The sequence below is a fragment of the Sinocyclocheilus anshuiensis genome, unplaced genomic scaffold (assembly GCF_001515605.1).
Source record: "Sinocyclocheilus anshuiensis isolate Anshui unplaced genomic scaffold, SAMN03320099.WGS_v1.1 scaffold224, whole genome shotgun sequence".
In the NCBI taxonomy this organism is placed as follows: Eukaryota; Metazoa; Chordata; class Actinopteri; order Cypriniformes; family Cyprinidae; genus Sinocyclocheilus; species Sinocyclocheilus anshuiensis.
Genome location: NW_015558577.1, coordinates 748,723 through 761,428, shown reverse-complemented (window position 1 = coordinate 761,428; position 12,706 = coordinate 748,723). Strand labels below are relative to the sequence as shown.

Sequence of the window (12,706 nt, the reverse complement as noted above, 5' to 3'; positions counted from 1 at the left end):
CATTTGATTGGTAAACCAAATTCAGACTTTACGTTTCAATTTCAAATGGTAATGCATGGAATTTACGGAAAAGCTCAACCGCTCAATCGCTTTGGCGATCGGCGCTCCAGTCAATCTACTCCACAGCCAATCACGGGCCCCCTCCTTGCTCGGGCCCCGGGGCTTCAGCCCCACCTAGCCCTATGGTTAAAACGGCCCTATAAAATCGACAATAATATAAAATCTTTAAAAATTACAGCAGTATAAAACCACAAACCAGCAATAAAGTGTAAATTTATAATATTATGGATTTAAAATTACAAGCCAGTAATGCCTGTGAAGTAATATATTAGCATAGCACACAATTTTATACAGCCAGTCAGCTAACTGTGTTCTGTAGCATCTGCGCTATGTAAACTATCTTTTGGATCTAACTGTAATTATTTCCCATATCCAAGTTCCAGGTTATAATATGCAAATGTCTGAACATTAATCTCTTGATTTTATAGTAAGCAGTGAATCTTATGCAAAATAAATGCTTAAACATCTAAAAAAATGCACATTTAAGGGGCTCCTCTTTTAGTGAAAGTTTTTAGACAGCTTTTAAAATGGCCACCAGTGAACACATGGAGACCTATATCTCCGTGTGCAATGATCTGATTGACTTGAAGTTACAGGAAGTATGTAGTAACAAACACATCAATTGGTTAAGACATCAAGTAGGGTAATAAATTATTTTTTCTTTTTATAATCTGAGCTCAAAAATGGAAGTGTGCTTAATGGGTACGTGAGCTTAATAGGTACGTTCACCCTATAACGGAAAATATTAGTGGTTTTGAAACTGTGACATTTTCAAATCGCAGTATACCTTGAAATCGGTAATCGGCCCATCCCTAATGTAGAATTTATAAAATGTATCAAAAAGCATAAAAATATCATGTCTGCAGATATTTAGGAAACAAGCTAAGTTTACATACTTGTTCCTAAGAAAAGCAATACCCCAGTCAGTTATTCTACTTTGAAATGTGTGTTCCGTGTCAGAATGTCTGTTTTTGTTTTGGTCTGTGTGATTCCACCCACTGCCAATTTACCCATTACTATTTCAACACCCCAGGTTGCCAGTTGGAGGAAAACACAGCATACTGCAGCCATGGAAACCAGCAAAAGAACTGGGATAGAGATTGCAGATTCTACCCAACATAAAAAGCCTCGGCATCCATGTAAAAAGCTCTATGACCAGAGGCATTTTAAAATACAGATACATCAACTCATCAGCTTAAGCCGCGGTCACACTAGACTCTGAGAATGCGAAATTGTTTTGCATGCTGCAACGGTCGTGATAAGACGTCACACTGTGCAGCGTCTTTTTAAAAACCTAAATTCAACATGAAATAAATTATAATACATCTAAAATATAAAAAACATTAGGGATGTTCTTTTTAACCGGTTAACCATTAACCGACCGTAAGAATTTTTAATTTAAACGGTTTAAAAATTCATTTATTTATTTTTTTCAGTAATTTATCAAAATATTGAAAAAGGTTTTCTGCATGGTTAAAATACACTACGCGTATATAAAAAAATTCGTTTTTTAGAAGAAAAAAAAAAAAAGCAAGTGGCGTATAAGTCGCATTTTATTATTTCATTCAGAAATAGGACTAATGCGTTTATTATGTACTTCACTGGCGTTCCAATATCCACGTAAAACAAATAGTATTGCATAACATCATAACGTAAACATAATTTGTGATAACGCACGGCACAGATTTTACTTCATATTTAAACTGAGCTGTGTGTGTTTTTTTCCATATGTTTGACTGACTGTATTTTATTACGATAATGAACAGGCTGCATTGTCAAGGTAGCAAAACTTAACTGTGTGTGCGCATGCAGCACCGGCGCGTCACAATAAAAACTAATCTTTGTGCTTTTGTAAAATAAGCCTAAAGAAAAATAGGATGCCGCTTTCTGTCGACTGGTTTCCTTTCTCGCAGCACAAAAATGAACCGAAACTCTGCATAACTAGGCTACTTGTTGCACAGTTTTTCTTTCGTTTTCTTAATTTATTAAGTAAAAATATATTTCTCGTATAGGCCTATTTATAATTATTATAATTATTATTATTTTATTATTATATTATTATTATTTATATATATAGCCTAGCTTTATTATGTTTTTCTCCGCTCGCAGAAGCGCTGCAGGTGCGTGATGTGATGATGACCATGTGAATCCTCATGTTCTGTTGTTTGCAGCTTTTTATTCATGTAAAATTAATCCCCGGGAAACAAATGTTAGTATTTTTAACGGGTCACAGACACTTATCCTTTCTAATTTAATTCAATTCTAATTTAAAATAATCTTGTCGGTTAACGGTTAATAATCGCTAATAAACGAGCGTCGGTTGGGAAAAATAACCGAAATGAACATTCTGAAAAAACATACAATCTACTCCACTTTCCTGCAGCGCTGCAGTTTTAAATTTATGTTCTTTTAATTCAGATAGAAGATCATGCTGTGACGTATCGATCTGCCTTTGGTCACACGTTATCACGTGATGCGAATTCGCAGGCCAGCGTTCACCATGCTTGAACTTTGGAACGCAGCAGAATGCGAAACTTTTTCGCACAGGCTTGCGTTTCCGGTCTGACGCATTCGCATGCGTATGAATGGAAGTCAATGGAACAAAAAGTCTAGTGTGACTGCGGCTTTACAGTGTTAGGCTTGTCGGCTTCCACTGTCAATTGCGCTTGTTCCTGTTGCGAGTCCTCAATCTGGCAACCCATGTGAACATGGACTGCAGTTTGGACTGCAGTACCCATTTCAACCGCTAGCTGTCATTATTACATACTGCAGCTTTAAAGCCCTTAAAAATTGATCATTTCAGACAGAGGGTCAGAATGAGGGTTGAATAATAATTTTTCTGCATGTTTTTTTTTGTGCAAAAAAAAAACTTAATTAACATTTTAAGTGAACCTGATGGAACATATTAAAATAATACAAAATACATGTCATGACCCCTTTAATAAAAAAGAAAAAAGCAGTTTTACTTTTTGTTTTTCCCTAGTTCTACCAAAAACATGACCATGATTTCTGAGGAATCTGAGGTGCTTACCGAACTGTCATTTTGTGTAAAATTTATACCCCTACATACTACTTATAAAAAAGGCCAGGATTCAGTATTTAGTCCATATATCACTCTGTGCCACATATTGGGAAAGCAAGGTGTTGCTATTACTTGATATACAAACAACTATGTGAAAACTACAAGGAAATGCAAGAGAGAAAAAAAGCACAAAGCATTCCCAACAATACAGTAAGTGCACAAGGCATCGAAGAAGCCAGACACACCCATTCCCATGGAGCATGTCACACTATAAGTACAGCAGCAAGCAGCTGTGTCATGTTGAACTCCAGAAATAATCAAAGCCCCAGAGATCCCGCCGAGCTGGAGCAAGAACACAGCAGATCCTAATAACCCTCTTCCATTAGCAGGCAACAATTTCCAACAGCTGAGAGCAGATGGAACAGAGGACCTTTAGGCTCCGACTTGACATGTCAAATACCCACTGTCCGAGTCGTGGCCCAAAGAGCCTAGCAACGGGTAAATCAACACAATGGACGTGTTCACAGAGATCCTAGAGCTGTAAAATTGAAATACAAGCAGGGAGGAGTGCGGCCCCCTTTTCATTGTGCAGGGCTCTATTGTGCTGTACAGCGGTGCTTCTGGTTTGGTCCATCACGTCGATGTAAAAAAGCTCAGCACTCCCACGGAGATCCGAGCTAAAAACGAGCATGTCTGGGGAGAGGCGTGACCACGGCGGCTGTAATTACATGACTGTGTCAGTAAAACGCTGGGGGGGAAGAGCAGGCAGCTCTCAGATCTACTGCGCAAAAGATGTGTAGGACAGCCTGCATGACAAACAGCAAACTACAGTGCATGTCCACAGCAAAAATAAACAGCTCCATTTAGATTATTACATTATCCAGGGAAATAAATGTGCTGTTTGCTCTTGCAAAACCACAATCTAGAGTGTCGTTTTGTGGTTGCTAAGGTGTTGCTACTGTAAGTGCTTGCTATGCATTTTTAAAATGTTCTGACCACTACGATGCTAGGCTGGTACAATGCAGTTGCTGGTTGTTAGTGTGTTGCTAGTTGCAGTCGCTACAGCAGTGGTTCCCAATTCAGATGACTGAGATCATCAGCTTGTTAGGAGAGAGCTCCATGAACCGAGCTGCATTCTGATTGACAGGATCTCTACACAGTGTCTGCTCCCTATTCCCTAAGCACATTCACTTCACTAGACAAAATGTGCTCATTCAGAACACCCAGCAACGTCATCAAACACAGACGAAACTTCAGTAACTAGCCTACATTTTAGAGAAGTTTGAGGTATGATGACAATACTTCTGTAAATAAATTAACATACTATTTTTAATAAACATGCATATAAAAAAAGTCCAAGTGTATTGATATAAATGTGTTATTATTCACTGATACTAAATGCCAATGCCAAAAACCAATTATTCAGAATGATATCTGCCGATACCGATAGTTTTCAGCATTGTTTTTCCCCCCAAACCAATGATTGCAAACTACACAGGGAGCCCTCTCATTTGGGACATAATATTAGAGGTTAAAATTAACAACCAAAGCATTATATTCAATGTTATTTATTTTCAGATATAATATTTACACTCAAATACAAAAGCAAAATGCACATAAGGTAGTTTTCATAAAAACTAGTAGTAGTAGTTTTCATAATGAAAATGCTTTGAAACCTCATACTACTCAAAACTAAATGCGATATGGTGATTTAAATGATGTTTGCACTTTACTTTGGCGAGCTGCTCCAGCGCGCACGCGCTTCAGATGAGCAACGCAATCAATCCCAGTTCTAAAGCTACACAGGACACGGCAAGCGGTGAAATCACCGTGCGGCTGCCGCTTTCTCTCATTTTGGATGCGTTTTGTTCAGTCAAAGCAGTGCTCGTGTCATGGACTCGAGGCGGACGTTGCCATAGTAATCGTAAAGCGTGACAAAATGACTAATCACTAAAGTCAGCTCATCCAAAAATTGTAATTCTGTGTCTGTTAACTCACTCTCATGTTGTTCTCGCACGTCAAACACGCTTTTAAACGTCCATGCGCTGTAAGGTGTGCATTATTATTATTTCCCATTTCATATTTTATAGTTATTTCCCATTTCATATCCTGCGTCTTGTTTTTTACATGCAAAAACGCATTCTCTGTGAATAGCCGCTTAGGATTCAGCTCACGTGCATGAAGCGCCATCTACAGGTATTTCCCTAAACAACCACAGGTCAGATTTTCTGGCACAGAATGAGAGCTTATTAAATCACGAACACGATTATTTATTTTTGCTAATTATTATTTTATTTTAGTTAGTTTTTCAGTTACTGTTGTTAGTTTCGTTTAGTTTTTCATTTATTTTGAAATTTTTATTTTATTTCAGTTTACGAAAATGTTTTTTGACCAATAGTTTTAGTCTTAGTTTCAGTTTTTCGTTTACAAAAATAACCTTGGTCCTTTGTGCGATCGAGTCAACAGTCACTAGCGCGTGCAGTAGCAGCAACAATAGCCTCCCCCCGGTCCTAATGCCCATCCAGTAAGGCGTTTTATTTACTTAGGGGGCGCTGTTGGCCTACCTGTAATAAAATGAAAGTAAAATGCACAAAATTAAGATGTTTCTGATTAAATAAAATGGTAATTGATTTAATAAAATCACGAGTAAGATTTGATTTAAAGGTCAGAAGCTATAGCTTACATGAATAAAAATCATAAACATGATACTTGTAAATTAAATAAATTTATATACAGATTTATTCATTAATGCGTAATATGTTTTTTTTTTTTTTTGGATTATGAAACTTAAATACAAGGAGCTCCAAAATATTTTCTGAATTTTTATAACTCTTTTGCTTTAGACCATCTACAAATGTTAAATCTTCAAATAAAATGTTAAGGTTACCACTGCATTTGTCGGAAAAAAAAAAGAAAAGAAATGCAGTGATTGACTTATAGTTGATTTAATTTTTTTAGCTTTCAGTGAATTCTCATTATAAAATAACTTAATTGTTTATTTAATTCTAACAAGTAATACTAAGTAATTTTGGTTAAAAACTATCCAAAATTAAAAATAATCTGTTTATCATTTCTGCATAGGAGAGACTTGGTGTTGTTTCCAAACAAAAGGAAATATATTGGTATCTGCATTGCCTATCGGCCAAAATGAGTTGAAAAATATCGGCATATCGGATACTGGCAAAAATCCAATATCGTGCATCCCTACTCCTACTATATATGTGATACATACCCTGAATAATATTTCCTAAAAGCATAGATGTAAATGTGTTTGCTTACTGGATCCAGTCAAAACAGTCCCAATTTTTTAAAGATATTCTGGTCCCCAAACATGGCTTGGATCCCTCATTCATTGTTAATCTGTGGGATTTTTCACCTGTTTTAATAAACCATACCATTTATGCTGGCTTTCAGGTTCATTCATGGTGCGGAATGAGTTGCAGAAAAGTTTAATATTTAAAAGTAAGAGATTTGAACATTCTCTCATACCCAAGTATGAGCAAAAGTAATAGTGATGCTTGCTTGCTGACCTTTGAAACACTGTACAGAACAACATGGCACAAATGCATTAACAGATTCCTGCTGTTGACAAAGAAACCTTGAGAACTAGGATACGAAACTAGCTTTTGGAGAGCAAAAGGACAAAACCTTTGTGAAATTCAAAACCTGATTAAATTAACATTACCCATGACTAACAACGATCAAATCTACCTAGCGTTGTTTGGACTTACTTAATTTCTTTGTCCTAGAACACGTCCAAATCCTTGAAAAGGCTTCGGTTTAAAATGTACAATCCACTGCATTTCCACAACAATTTAAATTCTTATGGTATAGAAAACTGTACCAATCAGCCCAGATGAAAAATAGACAGCAGCAGATGGCTGATCATGTATGTTATTTGTAATCTAGTGCAACTGCTTAAACCGCGCAACCCCCTTCCCCAAGAGAAGACAGATGCGATGAACTCCCATTTGTATAAATGCCTTTCACAATTTGTTGCACAAGTTGCTCAGAGACTAACAGAAAGGCAGGGGCCCTGCTTTCGGGGAAGTTTACATTTCATAGGTCGTTGACTCGGTTTAGATATTTTCGCCAAATCAGTGCTAAAGTCTGTCAGGTTAGATAACTACAAAACAGACCATTTCATTAGTCAAACAACTAACAACCAAAATTTAATAGGAATGAAGACAGGACTATAAGATGACAGAAATAATGCTGTTGGTTTTTTTAAAAAAAGGGGGTTTAGTGAGTTTTAAAGTTAAGTAATTAAGAAAAAAAAGTTTGGAACAATATGAGGGTGAATAAATGATGACAATTTTAATTTCAGGGTGGAGTTATCTCATAAAAAATGTGTATGAAGCATTCTCATGCTCTTCCAAACACATATGATATATTTACTTTCATGGAACACAAAGAAATATAAAAATATTTTAACGAATGTTTGTGCTGCTGCTCTTTTCCATATAAAAACCATAAAAGTAACATAGTTAACAAGATTAGTGCATTATTAAGTCTTCTGCAGCCATACAATATTAAAACTAGGGATGTGCGCGACGACTAATTTGACTGAACGAAAAGCAAGCCGATAGAGTTTCAGAAAGCGCCTGGACATCCCGTACCAACACCGAAGTAGGTCTTCGTTAAGAGGAATAGGCGGGTTGTAGTGAATGACGTGATTGACATTTGCTGGCTTTGGCCAACCTCTAAGCTAACGCCTACGTGCCTGTATTGAATATGATTACGCATCGCTCCAGTAGAGTTATTGTAAGACAATTTGACATTACACAGTTTACACAAAACTTTTCCGTTTCCTTCTAATTCAAAATAATCCCACACCTTCTCGTCTTTCGCGTGGTCATTTTTGAACTCACCGCAACTGATACGAAGAAAACGCATGTGAGGTCTGAGGTAAAAATGTAGTTTCCGCCCAGATAAACTTTTTAAAATAATGTATTATTTTTCAAACGTTTTATTTTAACTTGTTATTTAAAATGTTTTAAATGCAATGTTAAAATTACGGTAATTTGAATGATAAAATCATGTTTTTGTTTTTTTTTCTGTCGTGTAATCAACTATTATTTTCAGTGTCGACTAGTCGACTAGACCCGCACATCCCTAATTAAAACAGAACAAAATGTAAGTCATTTACTGAAAATCTTGCCCTCTACATGGCATGTAAATGTCACATTAGACTGATGCTCTCTGACAGTAGATGGCGCTTATGGAACAGCAGCACTGTGCCTATAAACACTACTTTAATATGCATTATACGGAGGCAAGAGGAAAAGAAAATGCCAGTCAGTGGTCAGTTGGTCAATGATCAGTTTATCTCAGAGACATTCATAAAAACCCCCAACCCCAAATCAATATTTACTGATTTTCTTATAATATTTTACGCATTGTGAACAGTGAGCTTACTCTGCCTCTTCTTTGCATCCATCCTCAGTGTCTCAGGCCTCTGTTACTTGCCGTTTACAGACTTTGTATGATTTTCACACAAATGACAGTTTTGGAAAATGATTGAAATTAGGGCTGCATGATAAATCGAAATGAAATCGCAATCGCGATTAGGCAAATGCTGCAATTTTCATGCGTATCTTTCAGTGAAGAACGGTTCAGTGATCAGCAGTAAATCTCCATCCAAAGGCCAGAGGGCGCTCTCACGCAGAAACTCCAAATACGCCCTGCAGAACAAATCCAGGAAATCCCTATAGCGGTAGCTGAATAAACAGAAGATTTAAAGGGGTCATATGATGTTGCTAAAAAGAACATTATTTTGTGAATTTGGTGTAATGAAATGTGTTTATGCGGTTTAAGGTATTTTCCACATACTGTACATTATTGTTTCTCCTCTATGCCCCGCCTTTCTGAAACGCGTCGATTTTTACAAAGCTCATCGGTCTGAAAAGCGAGGTGTGATCTGATTGGCCAGCTATCCAGTGCGTGGTGATTGGCCGAATACCTCAAGCGTGTGACGGAAATGTTACGCCCCTTACCATATTGTGATGCCGTGTCCCGGAGCGACGAGACAAAACCAATAAAACCCATTATAAACGAGGCATTTGTTGCATCCAGTGGAAACATAATTACAGATTATAATTACTTATGCTGTCTTTTTACGCGTTACATTGCGCCACGTAAACATAAAACCATGTCTGCATTTGTGATCGGAGAAATGACAAACAACAAGCCCTACTCTACACTGCCCAAAAAATAGGAGGGCATGGACAAGTCTTAACTTTTATAAAGAATATCTCTTTGGGTTTGAGACTTCAGTCTTTGCAACTTTAGGGATCTTATCTATTCACAAATAGCTTGTAACACTCCAAAGAGAAAGGAAAACTTGAAATCGCATCATATGACCCCTTTAACTGCTTTCATTGATTCAGCGTGATTAATAATAAACGGACGACTACGACAATATATGGTTTATCCGAGTTCTTATTATTATAATTTTCATTATAATAAAGTATATTTATAATAGCAGCATTTACTACACAGAGCCGTAGTTCACTGAGAAGTTACGCAAACAGCTGTCATTATCGCGAACGATAATTATGAATTATTCAAGTTATTGCGTAGCTTGACAGTGAAATACGGCTCTGTGTAGTAAATGCTGCTCCATCTGAAAGTCCCTTTCACAAACCGATCCATCTCCCATTCTAAGTTACGTCCTTTGGCTGTTTATGGTTTTATTTCTTTTCTTTTTCTGCTGATGGCACGCGCTCGACTTGAAGCAGTGCTGCTTAGACCGATCGGTGTGTGTCATCAAAGTACTGCAAGAGCTATAAGAGAGAGCGGACGTCTCCTTATGCTTTCTCTCATTGTACTTTGATGTCATACACCGAGTGTAATCGAAGCCTCTGCGATTGAAAAATCGCGTTTTTTCATATCGTGATATTATCGCAAATGCAATTAATCGTTCAGCCCTATTACAGAACCGGCTTTACTGACAAAATGTGCATGGCAATCGCATTCAATTAATCGTGCAGCCCTAACTGAAATGCAATATGTGTGCAAGTCCACAACAGAGAATGTCCGGTTCTGATTTATGGCCTGTCGACCAGTGCATCTCTACCATCTCTACAGTAGTGCTGCGTTCATCAAATCAATTACACAATACTGCACATACACAAATAAGAATGTTAACCCGATGTTTAGGAATGTACAGTGTAGGTCTGGGTGATTTTTCCGATTTTATCAATTAATTTGAATTTAATGTTTTGCCACAATTTTATTTTTTATAAATCGAGGAATCACGATTTTTAATAGAAATATTACCAAAAATTTGAATGATACAATATGAAAATATGCCAATGATTACAGTAAAGAGAAAAGAATGATCTAACCGCATGTCGGCGCACGTGATTAACCGCTCACGTGTGACGCGCTCTGTGAAGGACCACAAGTAGAATATATCGCTAGATGCCATTCACACAGAATGCGCTTTTGTGTTGACAAAGATGCGACCCAGGCAAAAATGTAAGAAGATGGGAGTTGAACTATTTTTTACTTGAGTGCCGCGTTTTTAGAATGCCATTTCATGCATGAGACGTTGCAAGAGACGCGAGCGCAACAGTCAAACGCGTGTTTACATAGAAAAAGGTATGTCTGATATTTCATGTTTGCATCATGGTGACAGGCTAAAGGCTGCTGTTCATTGTTTTTACAGAACATTTATAGTTAATAATAGTTTTAAGATCAAACTCAAAAGTGAAGGAACTTTGAAATGAGTAATTTGAGAACACTGTCATGTAAACTCATTTGACAGAGAGAACCTGAAGGCATCCTTGGATTCCTTGGAAAAGAATACTGTATGTAAACCAGGATTTTGGATCAACGATGAAGATTTTGTTTGGAGCTGGTGAGTACATTTTTGCAAGCCCATGTCTCTGTCAGTAAGTAGATAGTGTTTTATTAAACAAATTGATATTAATTTGTTTGTGTGTGTGCTTCCCCCTCATGATCCAGAAGTTTTGGGAATGAAAATCTTCTATGACATGCTCTTCAGAGTATTCATGTTTAACATTAAGACATACTAACATTAATTTATTTTTAAAAGGAATATTCACAGTATTTTTCTTCCATGTTTTTAATTTGTTTTAATCCCAGATAAAAAAAAAAGGTGTCTTCTCACAATCTTTTTTTTTTTTTTTTTTTTTTTTTTTTTTTTTTTTTTTTTTTTTTTTTTTTTTTTTTTTTTTTTTTTTTTTTTTTTTTTTTTTTTTTTTTTTTTTTTTTTTTTTTTTTTACCTCAGCTGATTACTGGCAATTTGGAGGAGGACTGCTCTTTATCGGCTGTGTCTGTCACTTCTGGAGCAGAGTCATGGTCCTTTTGTTGTATGTTTTGGTTTTTACTTATTATTACACTAATATAGCTAGAATTCAGAATTAAAATACATATGTTTGTTTACATATATTATCAGAGCTACAGTGGTGCCCAAAATGATTTAGGTAGGTTTCTTGAAGCATCTTGGAGACATTGCCAAAGTTCTTCTGGATTTAGTTGGTCTCAGTTTGTTCTGTTTCTTCATGTCATTCCAGAAGACTGGATGATGATCAGATCAGATCTCTGTGTGGAGCACTGGCTGCTGTCAGACAAAAATCTCACTGGATTATTACAATTAATGGCAAAATTAATGTTTGGAAATGTAAACTGATATTTCCTACTGACACACTACAGCAAAAGATAGAAATAACTGACTTAAAACCATTTTTTAGCTTGTGAAAATACTAGTGTTCTAATAATTTTGGACACCACTGTATATGGAGCCCACAGGAGTCAGTAGAATATTGTGGATTATAGGGCTGGGTAAAAAATATCGATATCTCGATATTAATCTATTATAATTTTTACGGAACGATATAGATTCTTAAATCCCAAGAATTGATTAGTCTAGCCTGTTTTCAGTTAATGGAAGGAACGTTGAAGAGCACCTCCCATCCAATATATCACAATAAGCATTGTGCTTTGGTACTTTAAATATGAAAAAGTCTCAGATTTCAAATTCTGTCCATTGTATTGCGGTATTCAAACAATAAATGCCATTTTGGTGCTGTTTATTGTGGTGTGACAGATCGCTGTAGCGCCTCAGTTCAACAGACGTGAACTGATTATCTCCTCCACATTAATACTAGGGTTGTGATGGTGAGGAAATTTTCCCACCGGTTAATCGACGTGTGACAACACCGGTAATACCAGTATCACCGTGGGGGCGGGGCGTTCCCTCTTTTCCTCGCTTTCCTTCGCTTTTAAATAGCTTGTAAATGCAGTGTGCGCATTTTACTTTCACTTTGAAATAGCGGCAATTCGGCGTAAAGCAATTGTTCGTTTTTAGTTCGTTTGAATTTTCCCTCTTTTCCTCGCTTTCCGTCGCTTTTAAATCGCTTAAAAGCGCCGTGCGCATTTTACTTTCACTTTTGAATTAGCGGCAGTTAGGCGTCAATTGCTTGAATGCAACAACAAAATACAATGTTAAAAACTCACTTTAGCCTATATATAAAACATAAAACTTTTATTAACAAAACAAATACACTAGGGCTGCACGATAAATCGCATGTGATATTTAATGCGCATCTTGTCAGAAAGCCGGTTCTGTAATCAGTGGTAAATCTCCATCACCT

The 12,706-nt window shown here is 36.7% G+C and overlaps 1 protein-coding gene and 1 long non-coding RNA gene across 6 annotated transcripts in view; one reads left to right on the top strand and one right to left on the bottom strand.

The window, feature by feature from the left end:
• The window catches only part of LOC107679716 (uncharacterized), a 16,021-nt gene extending 5,183 nt beyond the window's left edge, over positions 1-10,838 (top strand). Inside the window, exons 2-3 of the long non-coding RNA XR_001633083.1 lie at positions 260-266; positions 10,826-10,838. This is a non-coding gene — a long non-coding RNA (uncharacterized LOC107679716). The remainder of the gene's footprint in view (positions 1-259; positions 267-10,825) is intronic.
• Positions 1-12,706, bottom strand: part of LOC107679714 (protein kinase C and casein kinase II substrate protein 3-like) — a 50,517-nt gene that overhangs the window by 29,562 nt on the left and 8,249 nt on the right. The window contains exon 1 of one of the 5 annotated variants that reach the window (XM_016475345.1): positions 6,814-7,032. The exons of the other annotated variants lie outside the window; for them this stretch is intronic. The gene's annotated coding sequence lies outside the window, so the exon portion shown is untranslated. Of the gene's footprint in view, positions 1-6,813; positions 7,033-12,706 lie in introns of those variants that run through there. 5 annotated transcript variants of the gene reach the window in all.